Source organism: Ambystoma mexicanum, chromosome 10 (genome assembly GCF_040938575.1).
Source record: "Ambystoma mexicanum isolate Mex_15411 chromosome 10, UKY_AmexF1_1, whole genome shotgun sequence".
In the NCBI taxonomy this organism is placed as follows: Eukaryota; Metazoa; Chordata; class Amphibia; order Caudata; family Ambystomatidae; genus Ambystoma; species Ambystoma mexicanum.
The window spans coordinates 924,577,578-924,601,237 of record NC_090932.1 but is presented as its reverse complement, the minus strand read 5'-3'; the positions used below and the strand labels follow the sequence as shown (position 1 = coordinate 924,601,237).

At 47.1% G+C, this 23,660-nt stretch overlaps 1 protein-coding gene across 6 annotated transcripts in view; it reads right to left on the bottom strand.

The window, feature by feature from the left end:
* The window catches only part of GNB4 (G protein subunit beta 4), a 1,465,460-nt gene that overhangs the window by 809,001 nt on the left and 632,799 nt on the right, over positions 1-23,660 (bottom strand). For 4 of the 6 annotated variants that reach the window (XM_069618683.1, XM_069618680.1, XM_069618685.1 and 1 more), the window contains exon 1: positions 5,898-6,186. The exons of the other annotated variants lie outside the window; for them this stretch is intronic. The gene's annotated coding sequence lies outside the window, so the exon portion shown is untranslated. Of the gene's footprint in view, positions 1-5,897; positions 6,187-23,660 lie in introns of those variants that run through there. 6 annotated transcript variants of the gene reach the window in all.

Sequence of the window (23,660 nt, the reverse complement as noted above, 5' to 3'; positions counted from 1 at the left end):
TGTTTCACTCCTATCCTGTGCTGTATGCCAACTCTGACACAGCAACCCTCCCAATACAGACACATTCCTAGATAGCCTCCCACTGTCGATATTGTCTGAGGACACCAAAGTAAACCCGATGACATATCCCGTGCTATTGATGTGCTCCCACCCAGCAGAGCCCCTAGCCCAGACGGCCACACTGTGGAGTTTTTCAAACACTTCAAATCCTCCCTTGTTCCTAGGTTGATTGCACTATGTGCCATAGGGATTCTCCCCCCCCCACGCTCTGGGAAGCAGTGATTACCGCTTTGCTTAAACCTGATAAGCCCCCAGAGCAGTGAAGCTCTCATCGCCCCCTCTCACTTCTAAATTCCGACGTTAAAATATTCGCCAAGGTACGGAACACACTGTCCATCAGGATCAATCCGGGTTCGTTCATGCCCACTCCACAGCACTAAACCGGAGATGCCTTTTTAATATCCTGGCACAGATCGACCCTGGGGCTCAGGCAGTAGCAGCAGCACTAGACGTAAAAAAGGCCTTCAACTGTCTCTTGGCAATTTATGTGGGCAGTGCAACTTGGACCTGGGTTTATATCATGGATTTGTCTGCGTGATACACGATGCCCACTGCAAGAATTAAGGTCAATGGAGCTCTCTCGTCCCCCTTATTATGCGCTATAGTAATGGAGCCATTTGCAGATGCAATCCGCAGCAGACACGCACAGAAGGGAGTCTGATTGACAGGTGAACCAGAGATCATCTCATATGCCGACAATGCCCTGCTCTTCATTCGCGATCCAGTAAGACACCTGGCACGAATTATGCAGGAAGTGCTCTCCTTCAGTGCCCTCAAGGGGCTACAAGTTAAGTGCGCAAAATCAGAGTTGTTCCCACTCACTGACCCCCCCTGCCAGATCTCATGGGCTTCGCCAAGTCCCCAATGGAAATTAAATACTTAAGGGTGACCGTAATGCGTTACAACAACTTCCTCTATGCCCGTAACTATGGTATCTATATGTCTCAACTAAAAGCTAAATTACACACCTTGACGAGGCTCCCGCTTGCAATTGCGGGCCGTGCGTCACTTCTCAAAATGATCATTCTTCGTAAGCTACTATACTATTTCTCGATTATACCACAGGGGCCGGGGATGATGGACAGCAATTAATAGTTTAATGTGGCATGCTGGCGCTGTCCGACTTAAATGGGACACCTTGACACGATCTTATTCAAATGGTGGCCTGCTGCCCCAGTCTTTGTAAAATACTGGGTTGCCGCACAGACAATATGCAGCTTACTGGTTCGAAGCAGACTCAAAGCATCCACACTTGAAGATCAAACAACTCCTGGTGGGTTCTTGTGATTTCTGCTGGCTGATACCCTCACCAACGTGGGGACTCTGGCCTCTGACCCCGCCCACACAACACCACTAGCCTGGGGTAAGATATGGAGAATGGTGGCCAACCCCCATCCATATCATAGAAACTTTCCACTTGGAACTTCTTCCCATCATTCCCTAACATAGGTAAGTCAGCGTTGAGACAGGGGGCTTCAAATGGATACACGAAGATGGGCGACACGTATACCATGGAATCCTTTATTACCTTCCAGGACCTACCAGGCACCCCACATAGACGGACACAGGGCTCTGCTGAACCGCAAAAAGAACCTGGCCTATGTTCCCAATACAGCCATCCGATGAGCCATTTCTAGATGCCATAACTAGTGGGACCGCCGTACTTGGAGGTGTAGCCGCACAATATATGATCTACTGCAAAACTGCAATAGCAAACCACCGACTAAAATACAGGAAGCCTGGGCCAGGGACCTAGAAATAAATATTACAGATGACATTTGGGAATCTATGTGTTTACAGACCCATACAGTAGCCTTCAACTCCAGGTTTCGGCTAATACAATTCAAGGTACTACACAGATTCCATTATACCCTAGCCAGATTACACCTATTTTCACGCACCCACTCTGATCTGTGTCCCAGATGTCATGCTGGGTGAGCGGGATATCTCCACATGCTTTGTAACTGCCCTAAACTGGGGAAATATCGGAAGGGGGTCTGAAGTTATGTCGGAGATATTTAACTGCACTATAGAGCCCACCCAGTCAAATTGTCTGTTCCATCAATATGAATAACTACAGTGCAATTCCCGGAAGCTGGCTAGCCTCTGTTCGATACTGGCGGTTCGAGGTGTATTGCTGCTATGGCTTCGCCCCACTTGCCCCAACTGTGGCATAGTGGCTGCGAGCCATCACATGGGCCTCAGATATTGAGGAGCGTTGGTCCTTGCTGCAACCCATAAACTGTAAACCTAGAGACATATGGTCCACCTTCCGGAATTACCTGCTGTCAACTCAGAATCAGCAACAAGTAGCCCAAACCCCACCCCTCAGCTAAAGTTTCCTCTGTCCCCAGTACAGGAATCGCTGTTCCACCCACTCTTGTATTTTTATTTTCACTGCATCCCATGTTGTAATCCACACACAGTTGATACCAATGACCGAGATGCAACGTACCCACTGCTGTCGATACTGTTTACTTCTATACCTGTTGCTATGTCAAACACTCAATAAACAAAGTTTAAAAATAAATAAATATATAAATAAGTAAATAAATAAATAAATAAAATCCACGAAGACCAAGACCCAGACTGAGTCTAAACTGATCAAACGGATGTTGGGAGTTGGTGGGCATCAAGGAACCCCCGTACTACACCATATCACCTTCAAGGTGCAGAATATGCTACTGGCCATTCTGGACACCTTTAGGGCTTAAGAAAACAGAATATGGAGCCAGCGTGTGGCGAACCTCATTCATGCATGCCACTACACCAAAAATTTGCCATAGGGTTCTTGCCCTTTCACCTCAAATTCAGCCAGATGCAAGGCTTCCTATGCATTTATAATTCCCCCGATGGAACTGTAAGTAAAACTTACAAAAGTTACATGACGCAGCTCCAACAAGTCAGTTTGTGCAAGCAGCTGAAACAAGAGGGCACAAAGTAACAAACACTGCTACAATGCCATGGTTAAGGGCCACTCAATGCAGCCCAGCGATTGTGTGTTTGTCCACAATAATTATATAGGCCGCAGAGGCCAAAACAAGCTTGGTGATAGGTAATAGCCTTTCTTTGTAGAGAATCAGTGGACGATCTCTGCGGGTACCGACTGCGTACAAATGGAAGGCATTATAACATCATAACACTACTGAAATCATATTCCAGTCGAGAATGAGATTCACAATGTCAGGAGACCAACGAGGAAGCGCCTGCACGCTTTAAAATCACCCCATAGAGAGGCTTTTCAAGCTCCCGAGACCTCGGATAAGGTAGCCTTATATCTGAAACTGCTCCAGACTCAGAAAGCAAGCCAAACGTAGTTGCCAACAATTCCTACTTCGGATTCACAAATATGATCTCCCATTGCGCAATCACTATATCCAGCTTCCGTTGTCCTGGAATACTGTCAATGGCCTTCCCCAGAAGCCCTTTCTATGCTGAACACAGAAGAGGATAAAAGTACCAGTCACATCACCAGTAGATTTTAGAGACCCTGAACAGCAGGATGGCCACCAGCGAGCAGAGGATGATCCGCAGGAAGAGGCGACCGTCGATCTTTGAAGATCCACCAGAAACAGACCAGTCCTGAAACGCAGTTATCAATCCCCAAGGGTCCAGTGTGAAGTACCCATTGCCTGGTATCCTCAATCCGCTTCTGCACCTGCACACATACTGGTTACAAGGATTCCTAAGGCATTGTGTTTTTATTTTTTATTATTCTATATTTGCATCTTCTTATGTAACTCTCTGTTATGTACTATGTTGTTATTTCCCTGTAACCAGCACGTCAAGCCGTCTTCCTGTAACCTACCCCGTGATACCCCAGGGTTTGGGCATATTAACAAATACAATAAATAAATATTTATAAATACATTGTTGTTACCCTTAATGGATAGAAAACAGTCGTCACAAAAACACATGTTCTGTTGGTTAGCTTCTCTCAACCTGTACAGCACATCCTCTGGGACAGATAGTCTAAGGGAGGGGTGGAGGAAGAGAGTAACCCCCTGACAAATTCGAGTGTAACAAAGCAATCCTCAGCACTTATAGCAATGTTGTGGGATGGCCCTTCATTGTATTTGGAAACAAACAGATGTGAACAAGTTTACTAGCATAATCATGACTGATGTTTAATACTTGAAAACACTTGAAGAGACAAAATGCCATATGTCACTGGAAATGGTTGGAGTCAGACTAGATCACATGTTATACAAAAATGTGGGTTCACTTTATGTACTTTTCAGCCATCTGAGTTAAAGACGAAGAATATGTATTGCAGGAATATACAATATATTTAGTTATGTTTAGGAATACACATATTCAGGGAATAGTACGAGTCAACTTCCCACATACATGCCCCCAGGCTATATGGACTGTGCTTGCAACAGTTCTACTCTGATGAGAGAGAGGCTGTTGAAATCCTTACAAATGGAAAGCCTGTGAATTCATATTTCAGAACTTGAAATCATATTACTACAGGGCAAAACCCGATCACTGCCTGTAGAATGTGTTTATTTCAAAGTTGCTGGATCCCGCTTTGGAATGTCACTGGAAGGAAAGAGTATTTGGGGCTTTGCATGACAGTCATGTAGTGATGGGGTTAGGAATGAGCCACGGGTACCATGCACAGTTGGAAAGCAAAAGGAGTAGGGTGTCTGTGGGAAGATGGCAGGGGGCTTGAGGTGGGCACCTAGGCGTAGTTAGTGGTTCACCACCAACAGCTAGGGTTGCAAGTATGGTGTAAGAGGCCTAGGACGACATGGTAAAAAGGAGGACCCTAGATGCTCCACGTAGGGTGGGGGTCTACAATGGTCCAGTCAAGGAGGGCATTGAGGTGAGGCTGGGATGGTGCAGTCTGTGACACCAGGGATGTGTACTCCAGCAAAGTGGGGTTAAAGTGCTCTCCGGGAAGAGAGGCTAAAAAGGAGGATGGGAAACTAACATAGGGATGCGTAGCCAGCACAGAAGTGTCGGAAATTATTATTTGTTTAATGGTGACGAGAGATAGTCTAGGAAAGTGCAGCTATGAAATAAAGGAAGTGTGCAGGAGTCAGCTATGGATGTGCAACAATGCTGGGTAGGAGAGATGATACTAAGGGTGCAAAGTAAGGATTGGGAGTGGTGGGTGGAGCCACTGGAATATGCAATTAACAGGAGGCGGGCGGTAGGGATGTGTGATTTGAGTGGGACCAGGAATGGGAATACTAAGTATGGGGTGCTGAGTGGAGGTCACTATGAATGCCAATCTACAGAGTACTAGGAAGCTGCGCTGCGGGGAAGGGGACAATGGCTAGAGATGTACAGCTATGGAAATTGAGGTGGGGACAATTGCTAGAGATACATTGCCAAGGGATGGGGAGGTCACCACGCTATCGGTATGAGAGTGCGGCCGGAAATAGCTAAGGGTGGAATAGGAGAATTGCATTTGGCAGGGGAATAATAACTAGAGAAGGTCAACGGGAGAATTGTTATGTTTGGGCAATCATAAATGAAATCTAGAATGTATGTCAAGGCTTGCCAGGAGCGGACCTGTGGATGGAAGCGGGCAGCGACAGCTGGGGCTGTGGATGTAGTAGGGGACTAGAGATTGGAGGACCAGAAATAGCGGCCTAAAAGAAGCCTGGGGTGGCTATGCGTGGACAAGGGGGATGTATAGTGATGCCTTAACCTGCAGGACTGTGGCTTTGAAGAAGGATTTAGCTGGGTGGTATGTGACCGGGAGAGTGCTCTGGTAGGGCGGGGCATCAAGTGGTGCATGTCCAAGACACGGACAACGTAGCCAGCACTTCGACTGTAGTGGCACGCTAGGCTGTGAGATGATATTAACCTCCGCCCCGTACCTGCTCCCAGGTCCGTGTCCCCTCTTCCTCCTGCGGTAAGCCCTTCCTCCACGGATCTCTGCGGCCTGTGTCGCCGCTGGCGTCACTCTTCCAGACGATGCACGCCTCACTGGCCTCTGCTCCTCCACATGACCGTCTCCCGGAGAAAGCCGAGGAAAGAAATCCTTCTGGCTCCAGAAAAAGAGCAGTACCTGCGGCGAGGTTCACGCAGAACAGCAGCCGCAGCCAGGGAACACAGCAAGCTTCTTCGCCCTCCGCCACACCCATACGGGGAACCAGCGGTGCAAACCACTCATATGGGGGGTATCCGGAAGGACAGGGGCGGACCAACCGAGCTACCTACGTACCAACGCACCCTAATTCTTTAGACCACGCATAATAAAAGTACGCCACGAATTATTGTGGCCCATAGAACATAAAACCAAGAAGGCACCCATCGCCAACGGCCACATTACACGGCTCCCCTCCTTGCAAGCAATGGTACAGTCCAGCAGTCGAAGTGGACTTGAACCATAGCAACAGCCAAGAGAGGGGGTGTGCAGGGGCTGGAAGAGGGTGACATGACTGTCAGTGCTGCTCCACACCAGGGAAGCACCCCGGGAATCACGCAAATACAACGCTTTACATCTGTCCATTCAACGCATCGAGGTCATTTCCACAACAGTCACGCGACGGGCTCCAGGTCCAGCAGTGAATTTGTTAATATCACATATGAAGCAGAAAAATCCAACCATCGTATTTGTCCCTTGACAGTACAAAATAAAATGCATATACGTCATTGGGTTAATTAGGTCGCTGATGAGAAGGGTGTGTCTAACCTCCACAGTCTTTCACGTGCCAACACACACTGCCATTCGTGGCATGCTCATTCAATCCTTTTGAATGGTTCCCTTTTCATGTATAAAACAAGGATTGCACATCCCAGAAAGCCATAAGAGCCGAAATGCAAAGAAAAAACAAAACTGGACGAACGTCTCTGGGATAACAAGGTGCATGTCCTGAGTTAGCACATTTAAGACCACTGACTTTGGTTACAATAACCCTTGACTTTCGCAGAACAGTGAAGTTACCATACTGTAGGAGCAAGATATCAAGAGAAAATAGTGATATTGATCATCAAACGTTGTGATAAAATAAATAACCGCCTTCCACATGCAGCTGCATTTTTTTTCTCACTAGAATGCGTAACCAGTATTCTCACACGGAGGTCAGAAAAACGAGTTATCCTTGTTTGGCTAAGCAGCACGTGCACATCCCTGTGTCTTTTTTGCATTTTGCATTACAACCCTAACATTTTTTCACTGAATTTCTAGTGTTTTGTATAACATAACGACACCTGTAACTTAACTAATAGTTTTTTTTAAATCGAGTTATTTTGTTTTTTTAATGCTACATACATCACAACACACCAACAGTGCCCACTAGGCATGGTAAATGTGCGCCGTAGGCCGTTCCCCATTTAACCTGCGTCCCCTGCCCAGTCAGCACTGTAGATATGCTGGCTGTGCCCTGCACATAGTTTCTATACCTGCGGCCATGCCCAGTGGACACTTTACATGGCGCACCATTCATGGGGCATGGTCTTCGGTCATGCACTGGGCACAGCAAACACGCCCACTGTCAGAAAGGTCCCAGGCAGAGTGAGCGTAACAACAGTGCTCACAGATCAAGCCCTACAGCCATGCCAAATGAACAGTGCCTGACGGATGGGTTTTTGCCATGGCCGGGTACTGCAAACACAGGGAACATAAACAGAGTGCCCACTGGGAAAAGGCCTGCCAACATGCTCAGTCAATAATGTGCCCAGTGAACACACCCACACTGCCCAGTAAACAATGGGCACTGTGCCTAAGCATGACCTCTAGCCATGCCCACTGGGAACTGTGGCTATGCCCTAGGGTCTATAAACACACCCACAGTGCCCAATTGGTATGGCCAGTGGCCATGTCCACTAGACTCTGCGGCCAGGGGGTGTCCTTCAGCCATGCTAGTGGAACAGTGAATCTACCTCCCAACTTCTCATCCACGTTTGATATGAATCCCTTTGCCTTCAGTAGTTTTTCTCTATATTGTCACCAAATGTCCCTATGGGAAACTGAATAGAAATGGTTTATTCTAACTGTCCCATAACGTCCTATCTCACATCCCTCGCTCCGGCAAATGAAACAGTCTTCCAAAAACCTTTTCAAAATAGTAGGATGGGGCTGAATGTTCCTTTAAAATCTTGTGCATTTCTGTTCATATAAGGGACGGGAGTTGAAAGGGAAACTATTTTTTGGAACACCCCTTATAATTTTACCCCCTTACCCTCTCTGCATGGAACCTCACAAAACGTTTAAAATATCTGAAAGCAAATGCGCTGGCTTTGTCAAGAGGGGTTGGGAACCCCTCTTAGTCGGGGGTAAGAGGCCTACCAGAGAGAAATCCAGAGCCAGTCCTACCCCTGAGGTAGATATCCAGCTGTAACTTGTACCATCAACAAAAAGGGGGCCCTAGGATTGGATCCGTCCTTGCTAAGCTCTGTCTATTGTTGTGATACCCTAACTATTGGTGCACGATCACAGGATGCGTTTTGAGGTGAAGCTCACACCTCTTTTTAGTACGATAGAGTTTTTTTTTCCCGAATAACACGCAAATTGTTGTTTTTTGAAAAAGTAGATTTTCCACGCTTTTTGGCCTATGTGGGGCCTTGGGGTTCAGGAAATTTTGCGGTGAAGAATCGTCCTCGGTCTGTTGGCGACAGACCGAGGACGATTCTTCGCTGCAAAATTTCTTGACAACAAGAGCCAATGAGGAGCCCAGCTGCATCATACAGGACATAATCACAATCAACAAAGACCCCATAGGTGGGAGCGTGGCTACAGGCATGTAGGAGGACATGATTCCCGAGGCACTCCTGCCGATCCGCACATGATCCGAGAAATTACTATGCCAAATGGTACCAAAACTGGCTGTAACTGCAGGCACGGACGTATGAACACTTAGTGCCCGACTGAAGCCCCTCGGATTGAATAGGAGACGAGGAACTCCATGCAAAATCAACACGAAGAATCCGCCGCGGCTGGGAGGAGGAGGAACTAAGATGGCGGCCCAGACACAACAAAGGGCCAGGATGCAGTGATGAGATCTAGTACGTGGACATCGGAGGGGACGGTTCCAGGAACATGAAATGCAGCTGGAGGACCTCGTAAAGCCAAGGGAGAAAAAGGGGTGAAGCTCATCTGCGGTTGCACCGCAACTCGCACCCAGACTGAGCTGACGCGAGGAACGTCACGGGAACAGGGACCGAGACACGCTCGCCCGGAGACAAGAGGCGAGAAACAGAGCGGCCCAAGAAACGCACATCGGAGCACCCCACAGGAGGCCAGACGGTGCAGCAAGGAACGGGAAGCTGCAGAAGGGAGCCCGTGCAACACAGGTACTGCTGGTCGCGCAGGGGTGTATTTAAAACAGAGCCCACTTGCACCACCGTATGCACACCCACCACCACCACCTGGACTTCCATAGCCGTGGGGTGCGAGAATACGCGTGGAAGACCTGTGCAGGTGCACAGTGAGAGCTCCCAGGAGTGGGGGCTACCACCCGATATAGAGCAGCACACCATGCAAGTGATCAAGACAAGCGCGTATCAAACAATGGAAAGCTCTCCCCACAGCTCACCAGATATCAACGCACGCCGTGCAACTTCGAACGCTGAAGCAGCCATCGAACAATGCGAGGATGTTGAACAATGCACAAGGGCATCACAGCTCGAACGCTTGAGGGCAAGGCACGTGATCCCCTTGCTCGAGATGGAGAAGTGAGGGGACAAACACCAAGAGAGGTCAAGCTAGAGAAGGAGGAAAAGAGGACTGGCAGAACAAAGGGACGCATGACAACAGCTGCACTGCCAGCATGGCACTTACCTTTGGGAAAGTATAAGAGACTCAATGCCAACTACTTCTGAGGCTGTGGAAGGACACACCAGAGCCTCGCACAAATCGGAAATAAGCCCGCGTTATCCAACGCACTGGGGCACACCTGGACCATTAAACCCTACACATGGACGCAGGACCACATGCAGACCGATTGTAACTCCTACATCCAGGGAGCCCGAAACGCACGACACTGCCCAGAAAAGACCCCACGGGGGGGGCAGTCAAACAGCAGAAAATGGAGTAGCGGTCCCCAAAAGGAGACATACTCGGTAAACCACGGAGTGGAGACCAGAACCCCATGACCAGCAAACGCGGCACCCCATGACCAGTGGGGAAGATATTGATTGGTAGGCCCAAGAGCCTAACGCACACCGGTATGGAGGACCACAGGAACATATAGAAGGTGCAAATGAATACTGGCCTTGGCGCCCCACAACCCACGAGCAGGGGCACAACAAAGCGGCACTCCGCAAAAGCGGTGTAACTGGAAACCATAGGGCACGGCATGACGTGCGGAAACAACGGGTGGCAGGCTGAGTGCAACGCACCCCACTAGGAGGCCAAGCAAAGGGCTGAAAAGTGTGCCAAGCCCTCTGTGCCTAGCATACTGCAGTGGTAGGCAACACAAACCACAGATGATGCAAGGAAGAGCCAAACCACACAGGTCATAATTGATTGTTACTGCCCACCGAGACATCCATCCAAGTACATATACATGAACATCTGAGCAGAGACCTACCAGAAAACAGTGACTTCAGCCAGGAACTGGGGCCCGCCGCAGACATTGGAGTAGCGCACGGCCAGGGGGGGACCCAGCAGACAGAGAGCCACAGGGGAGGGGAAGTCACACACCGAAGCCGAACCAACCGCACGGATGCCGCCACAGGGGCGCCCCCCGCTGAGGACTTGTCGCCAAGACACCAAGTAGCAACAATAAGGCACAATACAAGTGATACAGGGGGCTCACAAACAGCCCCAAGAACCACCCCCCTACCGCATACAAGGGTCGAGGAACTGAACTTCTGGGACTCCAAATAAAGACACCCAGACACACTGAAATGATGTCCAAGCTACCCAACACAAGAGGGAAGCAACCCACAATGGAAGAATACACCAAGACACCGCTGCAAGCGGAGGGGGCAAGGAATCGAGTAAGAAACCCGCAAACGGATGCAACCCCGACAAGCAGCAACCAACAGATCCTGGAGGCAATCGCTGACCTGAAAACATCATGGGAAACCAAACTGTCGGCAGCCATGGCTGAACTCAAGGCAACACTTGAACTCAAGGTGGGCGCGGTGCAGGAAGAAGTCAACCTACTTAGGCAGGACATATGGAAAATAGCGGAACGCACAGACGAACTAGAGAAAGAAGCAGCCACAAATACGGCAGCAAGCACATCGCACACTTCTGAAATACACATATTAAAGCAACAAGTAAACAACCTGGAGACCAGAGTAGAAGAGGACGAAGGGTGTGCCCGGAGGAACAATGTGCGCATAGTAGGGCTCCCAGAAGGAGAAGAAGAACCCAACCCCACAGACTACGTCGAGAACATGCTGCTGCAAGAGATAGGAGGTGGAGCACTCACCCAGGGGTTTGCGGTGGAGAGAGCGCACATAGCCCTGACTAGGAAACCCCCTCCCGGGGCTCCTCCAAGGCCCATAATTGCCAAAATTCTGAACTACCGGGATAGGGAAAAGAAAATCTGCATCCATAACTGCTTACCCGGATTATACCTTGCTGGTTCAGAAGCGACGACTGAACTATGGGACGGTGAAGAGGAGACTACGAGAGGCGGGCTACAGGTACATGCTAATGTACCCGGCCAAACTGAAAGTGTTCCATAAGAATAGAGCCCTGTTCTTTGAAACTCCTGAGGATGTGATGGCATGGCTGGATGCTCAGAACTGTCCACAAGAAACAGATGGCCCCAAGGAGGGCGGAACAGACAAATGAGGCGACGGCTCTGGAACCAAAGTGCCGTATGTAATATGACATGGGAACTTGATTATAAGTTAGAAAGATGATGGCCCGTAAAACATAGCCATAAGTAAAACAATAACATTTGTGCAAGCATAGCATACTGGTGGGCAGTAAAATCAGACACGGGGACTGGTACATAAGATAGGGGGAGGCCAGCTGGGATAGACATGAGATGGGCTGCACGGATATAAGAAACTAGGCATGGTGTAATGGTGCAAAATAGCAGGAGACTTGAGGGACTCACTCTCACACCCCCAGAGATAGCTTAGTCAGGTTACCGACAGATCGGTAACTCCCCGCTGGGTTCCTGACATTGGTATCACCGAGAATGGACCAAAAGCGGGTTAGCCTGAGATCCAGGGATGGAGCTGGGCAACAGCTGGGAATGGGAAGGGAGGGGGGAGGGGAGGGAATTGGGATGTGTGCAGTGAACTTAGTTGGGGAGACTTGGGGGTGGGGCCAGTTGGAGGTTTTATGTTGAAATTGGACAGGGAATGAGCTCACACTCACGTCAAGCAAAATTAGAGAGAAGGATAAGGAGGGAGGGAGAAGGGAGAAGATATGGATGACAATGGGAGAACTTAGAATAGTAACCTGGAATGTTAGAGGCCTCAATAGCTACCTGAAGAGAAATAAGGTAATGATGTAACTGAGAAAGCAAAAAGTGGACATAGCCCAATTGCAAGAAACCCACCTCACTAAAGAGAAACAAGAGGTGGTAAAGAAAAAGTGGAGAGGGACCACCATAGGAGCAACTTATTCAGCTTACGCCAGAGGGGTAATCATTTGGGTGGCACCACATGTGCCTTTTCAGATGCTTCAGACAATAGTGGAACCAGACGGGAGGATGGTAGTGATGCAGGGGCTGTTAGAGAACAGATAACTGTGCATCATAAAAACATACGCCCCCAACCAAGACACAGTGGTCTATGTTAAAACACTATATAGTCAAATCAGCCCCCACATAGGAGGCGCGGTCATATGGGGAGGGGACTTCAATTGCACAATGAACCCCAAAATGGACAGGTCAGATACAAAATTAAATAAAACCACCCCCGCAGCAAAAATGCTACAAGCCCTGCTGAGAGACTTTGACTTGGAAGACATATGGAGGCAGCAACACCCGAACGATAGGCAATACTCACACTATGCCGCGCCACACAATCTGCACACGAGACTGGACTACATGTTCGCCACTCCGGATTTGCTGGGGAAATAACAGGTTCAGAATATAAGGCGAGAATATTATCGGACCACTTCCCTCTGGTCCTGCCGTGGCAACACCAGCCCGCCAGAGCTAGAATCCCAACATGGAGGATTAGGGCCAAGGCACTGAAGGACACCGCATTCGGAGAGGACCTAAGGGAAGAGATAATTGGGTATTTTGATAATAATACAGGAAGCGTGGAGTCAGAGGGAACCCTGTGGGAGGCCTTTAAAGTGGTGGTGAGGGGGGCGGCCATATCTAAATCTAGAGGGCTCCAAGGGGGTATAGAGTGAGAGTTACAGGAGACAGAAAAGAAACTAGAAGAAATTATTAAAAAAGAAGGTACCCCACAGGAAGATGCCGAACAGGTATGCCAATTACAACAGGCTTGTGGCGGGCTCTGGTAGAGGCTATGTAATCTGAATTACAAAAAATACATTGAAAAGCAACATGCTGGGGGGGACAAACCGGGAAGGCTGCTCGCATGGCTATACAAGAACGAGACCCTAAGATAAGCAATTAGGGAGATAACGGGAGAAGAAGGCCCAGTTTGGAACACTCAGGAGAGCGTGAACGAGGGATTCCTTAGATTCTATAAATGCCTCCATGAAGATGCAGGGGAGACTGTGGAGCAGGAGACTCAGGAAACGCTAGAAGACATAGGATTACCAAAATTGAATGAGAAAGAGCGGGAGAACCTGGATGCCCCAATTACGATAGAGGAATTAGAGACAATGGCATTACATCTGCCCACTAGCAAAGCCCCGGGGTCAGATGGGCTCCCCAGTGAATTCTATAAAATGTATAGACAAGAAGTGCTCCCCCCGGTGTTGGCAATGCTAAATGAGGCCTTTGAGAAAGGAAGACTGCCGGAATCCTTGAGGGAGGCGGTAATCATCCCTCTCCTCAAACCTGATAAGCCAAGCATGGAATGTGGGTCGTACAGACCCCTATCCATGTTAAACCAGGACAGCAAAATTCTCACGGCAGCGTTAGCGAATCGACTGAAAAGGGTAATAAACAAACTCATACACCCTGATCAAACCAGCTACGTCCCGGGCAGAAGCATATCCGATAACCACAGAAGGATTCACCATATCATAGAACAGGCAGAGAGCGACCTGAGTGAAATAGCAATAGTCTCGTTGGGTGCAGTGAAAGCCTTCGACTCCGTAAGGTGGCCTTGGATGATGGCGGCCTTGAAAGAATACGGGATAGGACCAAGATACCGGCGGTGGGTGAAAATGGTGTACAGCTCCCCAACAGCCAGGTTCAAAACAGGAGTGATAATTTCAGATAAATGGCAACTTAGTAAGGGCACGAGACAGGGCTGTCCATGGTCCTCGATGTTGTATATCCTTGCACTAGAACCACAAGCCATCTGTCTAAGACAGCAGTATGGAGAAATAGGGGTCCACACTAAGGGGGGTCCGCACCTAATATCATTGTATGCGGATGATATGCTGCTATACCTGCATATCCCTGAGGAAAACCTGCAATATATACTGGAGGTGATGGAGCGCTACGCGACTCTCTCTGGCATAGCGGTGAACCCCAAAAAATCATGCATGTTCCCCCTGGGGAGGTACATATGAATCCCATTGGAAAACTTAACTATCATGCAGATACCCTGGCAGACCAGAACATTCAGATACCCGGGGATAAATATATACCATACGATTGTAGATGAGCATAAATACAACACAGAAAGGGCAGTGGAAGGTATCAAGAACAACATGGGGTTCTGGGCTAAGCTCCCCCTAGCCATGGTGGGAAGGGCAGCCTTGCTCAAGATAGTGGTACTGCCTAGGCTACTACACTTCTTCGCAAATATCCCATACATGTTGCCCAAACGCTTCTTTGTTAAACTCCAGAACCTATGTAGAGGTTTCCTATGGCACAATTCCAGAAATAGGGTAGCCCTATGGAAAATGGAGAATACGTACGACAGAGGGGGCATAAAACTGCCGAACTTTGAGATATCCCACTTGGCAGGGCAACTACAATATGTCACTAGGTGGCTGTCGAGAGACAAGACAGCAGAACATAGACTGCTGTGGGGGGAATGCAACCCTTATTTCTTAAAAGAATTGGTATGGCTACAAAAGCCCTCAGTATGTAATGCTTTTTAGACAACCACAGGTTGTTCCTTTCGGTAAGGTGACTTTGGGTACCGAATCATTAGGACCTTTCATTTTTTGGCTATACAATCGCCCCTGAATGCACAGTCCAAGAAGAAACCCTGTTCAGTGCAATCACTTTGGGCTTAGATTTACCTGTACTTACACGTATATAGAATCTCGTTCCAAGTGGGCAGGCACCCCCTACAGGCCTACAGAACAGAACGCATTTACAAACAATGGCAGAAAGTGCCACTTTAAGTTACACTGAGGAACAAACATTAGACTTACTATCAGGACCATCATTTTTTGATCCTACGGGACCAAACACACCTGGGCCCCCAACAAGTACAGGAGACAACCTTCTTAAATTTAAAAAAAGGTGTTCCAGACAGAATTACACAGACATTTTCTTAAGGAATACCTACAAGCCAGTATTATCCCCACTAGTTTAGTTGTTAGAAATGAACCGTGCCTGTTTTTAGAAGATAAAGAATACACAACGAATTTCAGCTACATTGCTACCAAGTGTAGTAGGGATCTTATGGTCCTGACAATCACAATGGCACAAAGGATTAGTTTGGAACTACAAAAGACACTAGACGACAAAGAAAGAAAATGTAGAAATAATTCACTCATAACTGACGCAAAAAACCAAATAGAGGCAATCAACAAACAGTTTGCCATCTTTAAAACAAATACTCTAACAAAGAAAACTAATAAATTACAGAAAGATATTAAATTATTCAAAATAGAATTGGTCTACCCCTATACAACAGAAGAATATTCCAAAAATTCCAATCAGTCAGGAAGCACTCAGTCTGGTCATCAGAGACCAAGGAGAAGAGGGGTTACCTTCTCAGGATCAAGCAGTAGCTCATCTAGTGGTAACTCCAACCACAACTACAACCCCTTCCAGTACAATCATTTCGGCCAACCACAATCACAAAACTATCCCCCACCACCCCCTCTACCTTTTTTAGGAAGAGGAGGGATAGTATGGGGCCCCCCACCTTGGAATCCAGGCTTGCAAGGGCAACGCAGACGTCTGAGACGCCGGAGCAGATAAACTCAGAGGCAGATCAGGATCTACCTATTTTTAATTTGGCTAATGTTCAACTCACAGCTATGCAAACCTCAGTTCTATCAAAGGGTCTATCATTTGTACCATCTGGGAACACCGATTGGTACAATACCGAGATGGAAATACGCCGTTTCCTGAAGACTGTCAGACTATGCACATTTTTCAATGAACATGAAGCCAGGGAGGACCCCAACGACACGGGTCTCCATCCTAAATCCACTTTTTCACCCTCTGACAATCAAATTCCTGATGATCTTCTGACATTTGAAAGATGTGCTTTGCGAGACCCAAAAAGATACCAAAACATCACACGAGCAGAAAGGGAAGCCCTCTCTGAACTATCCAAGAGATCAGAATTAGTTATAAAACCCGCCAAGGAGGCGGCATTGTGATCATGAGTTCAGAACACTACTTACGCATGGTCACGGAACTTCTAAATGATGCAGAGAGTTATAAATTACTCAAAAAAGATCCAACTAAAGAGCTCGCAATCGAAATCGCTGCCATGGTCTCTTTCGCATTGGAGAGAGACTGGATAACAGAGAAAGAGTCTGAATTTCTCGTAACAACAGAAGGCAGAACTCCCTGTCTATATGCTCTAGCTAAGATCCACAAAGACCCCACTAACCCCCCAGGAAGACCCATTGTCTCCAGGTGTGGTTCCATATTAGAACCTTTGTGCAAATTTGTCAATTCTTTTTAAAGCCCATCAGTACCACCACAGAATCATACATCAGAGACACGATGCATACCATTCAGGTATTTGAAAACTTGGACTTTGATCCACAAAAACAGCTACTAGTGACTTTAGATATAAAGTCACTATATACCAGCATCCCCCAACAAGCTGCGATTGATTGTGTTTATGACTATCTCATTGCAGCCAACACAAGGACCAAAGCTCCACCAGAATTCATCATTGAAGTTATGACACTAGCCCTATGCAAACACTTTTTTGAATTTAACAAACAGTTTTATCTGCAAACAAAGGGAACAGCAATGGGGGCCTCATTTGCCCCCAGTCTGGCAATCTTATTCATGGCCAACTTTGAACAGAAGTTCATATTCAATCCAACCAATATGTGGAGTGACAACATCAAGCAATGGCGCCAATACATTGACGACGTGATATACCTATGGGAGGGGTCAGAAGAAACATTGAAAAACTTTTTTGTTTGGCTAAATACCTGTAGCCCCGATATTCAATTTACGATGGAACATAGTAATTCAACTATCCATTTCTTGGATTTGACAATTGGACACAACCAGGGCAAATTGGTTTGCAACACGTTTCGCAAACCCACAGACCGGAACACCCTATTTCATTTCCAGAGTGACCACCCCAAACACATCAAAGAAAATTTACCGTACGGGCAATTTCTGAGAATATGCAGAAACTGCACCTCTTTAGACAATTTCTATCAAGACGCCAGCCTACTAAGCAATAGATTGCGAGAAAGAGGCTACCCGAAGAAACTGGTATCCAGATCTTTGAAAAGAGCATGGTTTACATGCCGCGACTCACTTCTTACTCCTAAAACATTAGAGGCAGCCAAAGATCAAATCACATGTGTGATTACCCATGGCCAACACGCCTTTGAAATCAAACAAATTGTTCACAAATATTGGCCCATTGTCAGACTCTGCCTCCCGGACCAACAAAAACTTAGATTTGCATTCAAAAGAGCATGCAATATTAGAGAACATCTGGTGCATTCCATGTATTTCAAAAAATCCCCTCAAGGCAGCCTCTGGAATCTTCGACCACTTAAAGGACATTATCCATGTGAGGCCTGCTCGGTCTGTCACTCGGTCTGTCAATTCACAGGCAAAATACAGCAATTCCAATTTGGACAAAAAACATGGATCCTGAATGATATCTCTAATTGTAAAACCAATCAAGTGGTGTACTGCATTGAGTGCCCCTGCCACTTACTTTACGTTGGGCAAACTATGCGCAATGTTGGAACGTGGATCTCTGAACATCGTTCACGTATACGGTGCAAAAACTTGACCTCTCCCCTTGTACAACACTATAAGGAGAAAAAACACAGCACACAAGATATCAAGTGGTGGGTCATTGAACCGGTCCGCAATGGTCCCAATATCCAAGGTCGACTTTTGGACCTGGAATACAGATGGATACACAGAATGGGCTCGGTAGAACAGGGACTCAATGAACAATAACTTTTCCTACATTAGTGAGGCTCACATACAGGATGTGTCCACATTCCTTTAGCACTCATATGCTAGGTTGGAACCTAGCCGAGAGTAGCTCCTGACCCCTCGACAGCCTCTCGGTTAGTCCATGACCATCGGAGGAGACAGAAATTCTCACTCAGAATCTTAATTGACTCGGTCTAACGAGGACCCTATGAACGATAACTCTTCCCATATTAATGGCACTAACATACTGGATATGTTCAGATTCATTGACTACACAGATACTAGGTAGGCACTCCGCCTACAGCCACTGCTGACCCGCAGATAACCTCCCGGTGAGCATATGCCCAAAGTAAACACTGAAATCCTCACTCATTATCTAATTGAGTCTGCTGTCAGAAACACCCGCATAAACCTACAAGCGAGGTGGTCAGACACATTCAGCCCCGCTCACACATTTTGGACCAGTCGTCCAGCCCCAAGCCGTATGCATACAAGGCTACACAGTCAATCAGTGGGAAGCAGTAACCTAGGACCAGCAGATGGATACAACACTTTTTGTAGGCACAGTTGCCTGCATCCGGCAGGTCCAGTGCCGCAAAACAGTCGATACGACTCCGGGGTTGTGGTGCCGTTTCCAACCAGGGCATAGACCTTGCACTACCATGATTGGGCTGTCACCACACGGCCACTTTTGCTACGACATTTTTGCATTCTTCAGAAGAAGATGTTTAATCTGGAGCAACCGTATATTTGGGGTCGCATGACTAACTTCTAGTCAATTAAGACACATTTCCATCTGTGATTTGCTCACACCCTCTATTATTTACGTAGATTACCGCATCGCTCCCAGCACTGCTTCTGCCCACCCTGCTCCGTCGTTCTAATTTGGTTCCGCATTCTACATGCCACAACCAATTAGACAGCAGGGAGCCCAGCAATCTAATTGGCTGGGAGACACACACCCTCTTACATGCCGAGGATGGCTCCACAGCGCACACAGCTGCTCCTGACTCGGCTTCAGAGCCCCCACTCGTATCCCGGGCACACACGACCAAGTGCTCGTCCGGGACACAAAGAGCAGAGATTCATCCAACAACACGCAGCCTCACATGCTGCACGTCAAGATTAAGGACTTTTACCCGATGACCGCCCAGGTACCACACCATGTCCCTCATTACGCCATGCTGTCTGCATACTCGATATGCCCATCACAAGCCTTACAGCCAGGTGCATGGTTCTTTTTGCTCTCTCCTGTATTGATAGGGGGCTCCAGACGCCATCCCTCTACAATTAGAGATTTCGCTCCCTCCGGTGGACACCCACCCAACAGTCGAGCATCTCCCAGACTTCTAAGCCCGGAACTATCTACGGGACCCTGGGAGTCTACTCATCCCAGCTCAGGTACCCCCCTCTTCATAAATTAACGATACATATTACTCCCTCCGATCACACCGCATGTTTTGCATTTTACTATAGACACATTATCCAGCTCCCCATTTAGGAATGGAGAGTGCACACGTACAAACCACTCTACTATGGCTTCCGCTCTGATATGCACTACTTCACGAACATGCAACATGTACTCATACCATGCCACATTTTGGCCTCTTTTCAGAGTTTGCAAACTCTGGATTGGAACCATTACCCGTGCCCTCTACTTCCGGTTCGGCAGGGCTGCACAATCCCCTTCCGGACAAAACAGTCCTGTTCACTGGAGAGGCCCTACCGGGGAGCCTGCCCCATCCAGAGATTCATTACAAGTTCTCTGTGGTGAGTAAGTTATTCTATAACCCCACCACTCAAAATCTGAGGCAGCAACAAATATTTTACCTTGCTTTTTTATCAGCCCTTCGCCAATATATTTACGCATGCTGTAATAATATTTTTACATTTGAACAATATAATTGTCGCTGCTAACTAGCCCAGAAATGTCCAGAAAGGAAATAGTTTTGAACCAAGAAGACTTCATACTCACTTCTCTTACCCTCTTTTTTCTTTCTCTTGGTTCTTTTGACACAGGGGCCGCTTTATCGCCCTGATGAAGGTGGCTACCGCATATAAGCACAAATCCCTCTGATGTATCTATATTTTCAACATCCTTTTTGGTTAAACGGCACCTGAAAGATAAGATGCTTCTCATACACCAGATACTTTAAAAATCTGTATATTATTTTAAGGACTTAGATTTTTACGGGTCCCTTGAAATGCAGAGCGATCAACGCTTCTGATGTCTATATGTTTCTTTTACGGGTTATGATGTGTTTTTGAAACCCTGCTTGCCCAGACAAACAGCTATGCTTTTAGTTTAATGATGCATTTTTGAATAACTGGTTTTCAACCTATATGAATTTAAGGATCATAACATGTTGAATATTGTTTCAATTTCGACTTCACCATATGTTTTTGTCTACAATGTCGAATTTTGTTATATGTAAATGTCCACAAGAGAATTGTGTTTTATCTTAATACAAACCATGTATATTCACAGCCCCTGATGTGTGTGTGTTTCTTTTTCCCTTCTGGACAATTTCATGGGCTATGAATTTAGGGATTAATTCTGTTAGTACAAGAGCTCAAGGTTCCCCAATATAACTTATATGTTTTGTTTCATTTATTGACAAAAAATTGGTGTGAATCTTCGAAGTAGCAGTTCTACTTTTTCTTTGGTCTTACCCAAACCAGAGCTACAGGGGCGATCGAGATTCCTGGAACTGGGCTGGAAGATATGGCACAAAGCGTGCCGAGTTGTGGGGAACCCGACTCCATGCTCCCCTCAGGTGCCACTTGTGGCACTATGCGGGGTGGACGAGCAACTGAGGAAGGGGATCCACAAATACTGGGAGCCGGTAGGCCTAGCAACCTTAGGAGATATATGGCAAGAGGGTAAGGCACTTGACTTCCAAGTGATAGTGGATGAAACTGGGGTACATACGGCGCAATATATCACACATACTAGAGTAATCAAACGGGTAAAGGAAACGTGGTCCGAGGTAGTACTAGCAGAACAACCCGACACCACCATAGAAACGATGCATGCTATCTCGGAGGGAAGCACGAAGTATCCCGGATCTATGAAATGGTGATGTTCTAGAGTGGGTAAGGAGTTGCTCCAATTGAGACAAGACTCAGAGGAGGAAGCGGGAGAACCCATGCAAGACGGACAGTGGGAAAGAGCCCAGAGATATCATAAAAAGGTGTCTAGGAATGCGAGGTTGCTGCAGATTCAGTTATATGTCACCCACAGGGCATACATGACCCCCCAAAGGATCGCCAGGTTCAGTAATACAGATGCACAGAAATGTCCCAAGTGCGGGGAGGTGGATGCTGGAATGATCCACATGTTTTGGGCGTGCCCGGAGGTGGGAAAATTCTGGGAGGAAGTTAGGCTACGGCTATCTGAAAAGGGAATTAGGCTAGAGATGGAATCTGTATGGGCATGCATGATGGGGGGATTTCCCAGACCATGCAACCTAAAACATGCTAGTAAACTCAAGGACCTGGCATACATTCTGGCCAAAAGGAGAATTGCCATGGGCTGGAAAGCAGCTCACAGACCCAGACTAGAGGTATGGTGGAACGATTTCCTGAAATGGGCAGAAGCTGAGACAGCAGCATGGTACGAGGCAGCCAGCAGAGGGGGGGGAGGATGAAGTGGGACCCCTAATAGCATGGAGACAAATGGTAGCTACACTGTCAGGATCCTCCCATGCCGAATCCAGTGAACATGACACGTCTGAGGAAGATGAAGGGGACTAACCCCAATAAAACAGAAATCTAAGGGACTGAGGTGGAAGCTCGAGTTAAAGTGGAGGGACGGGGAAGACAGTAATAAATAACATGTAAATGTAAGCTAAGAAGCATTTAATTGGAAATGTCGGGTGTGTTGGTTATGTTTTGTTGTTGCAAAACACCAATAAAAAAAATAAAAAATAAACAAGGACCCCATAGGGGGCAAGACATAACTACCACTAGCCTTGATAAAGACCCACAAGGTCGAAACATGTGTTGGCTGACCACAATTGGGACCATGAGCCCATACTAGTATTGATGAATAAAACCTGCACTTATCACCAAACGCAAAAAACGAGGAAAATCTACTTTTTCAAAAAACAACAATTTGCGAGGTATCCGGGGAAAAACTCTATTGTAACTTGTACCATGCCTCCTTGACAAGATGCCTGCCAGCGGGCTTTTCTTAGTTCTAGAGAAACATCACCTGAAAGAAAAAGGAAGAGAAAAAGGAAGAAACATAACAGTGAGAGCCGTTCTCTAGAGCCTGTGGGGGAAATTATGGAATCAAAAATTGTATCCACTCCCCTAGTATACAGCTGCATTATAATATTGAGTAGATACTGCCTACTGCCATGTTTAAATACCTGTTTCTTTGTCTGCTGCAAGGTGAGGCAATAGGCTTAACTGCCCATGTTCTTGCAATAAAGACTCTTCGCCTAGTGTGTAGCTATGCTCACCTCCACATCTCTCGCTTCTTATGTGTTTACCTTTTGGCATATGTAAGCGTATTTTAGGCTCTGGCTTTCTTAGGCAAAGCTGCTTTAGTAGACAGAAGTCATACTGTAAATGTGCTTGCCTGCTTCAGACCGCGTGTGAGCCCCTCAGTGGTATATTCAGCTCCACTAAATGTATCACTTTATGCTGTCCTTCCTGATAACACTGCCTTACATGTAAGAATGCAGCTGGTATCAACAACTTGTATAGAGGGGCTTTGTTCTGTGCTTATAACATTGTTCGAGTATGATTCCTTGCTCTGTCTGGACCTCCCCTTCCATTGAAATGCATGTGTTCCTTTGGGTATAATAGAATGGTGCGTGGAGGGAGGGGATCTCACTTTCCTCAAAAATTCGTACTGTCATTTGTTTCTTTTTGGCCTGTTGCTTACCTTTTACTAATAAATTGTTCACCATTCCACCAGCATAGTAAGTGATCATTTCTTTCACGACAAGCCCTACATCAGCTGAAGAAGAATGCTGACATTAAAACCAGCAAACATACCACCAGACTCTGTATCAACGCCAAGAGCAGAAGACCATTGGAGAGGGAGGGGAGCTGCCACAGCGTTCCTACACGGCAGGCAGAGGAACCACGTGGTTCTGCCTACTAGTGACAGTGGAGTGCAATGTAGACCACCAGGAATTGCACAGGGGGATCCCAAACCCATTGTGGTAGGACTGGGATAGGACACAGAAATATAGGCATTGTTAAACTTTCTACAAATAAAAGAAAAACTCGCCATACAGAACTTAACCTGTCCTCTGCCCAAACCTA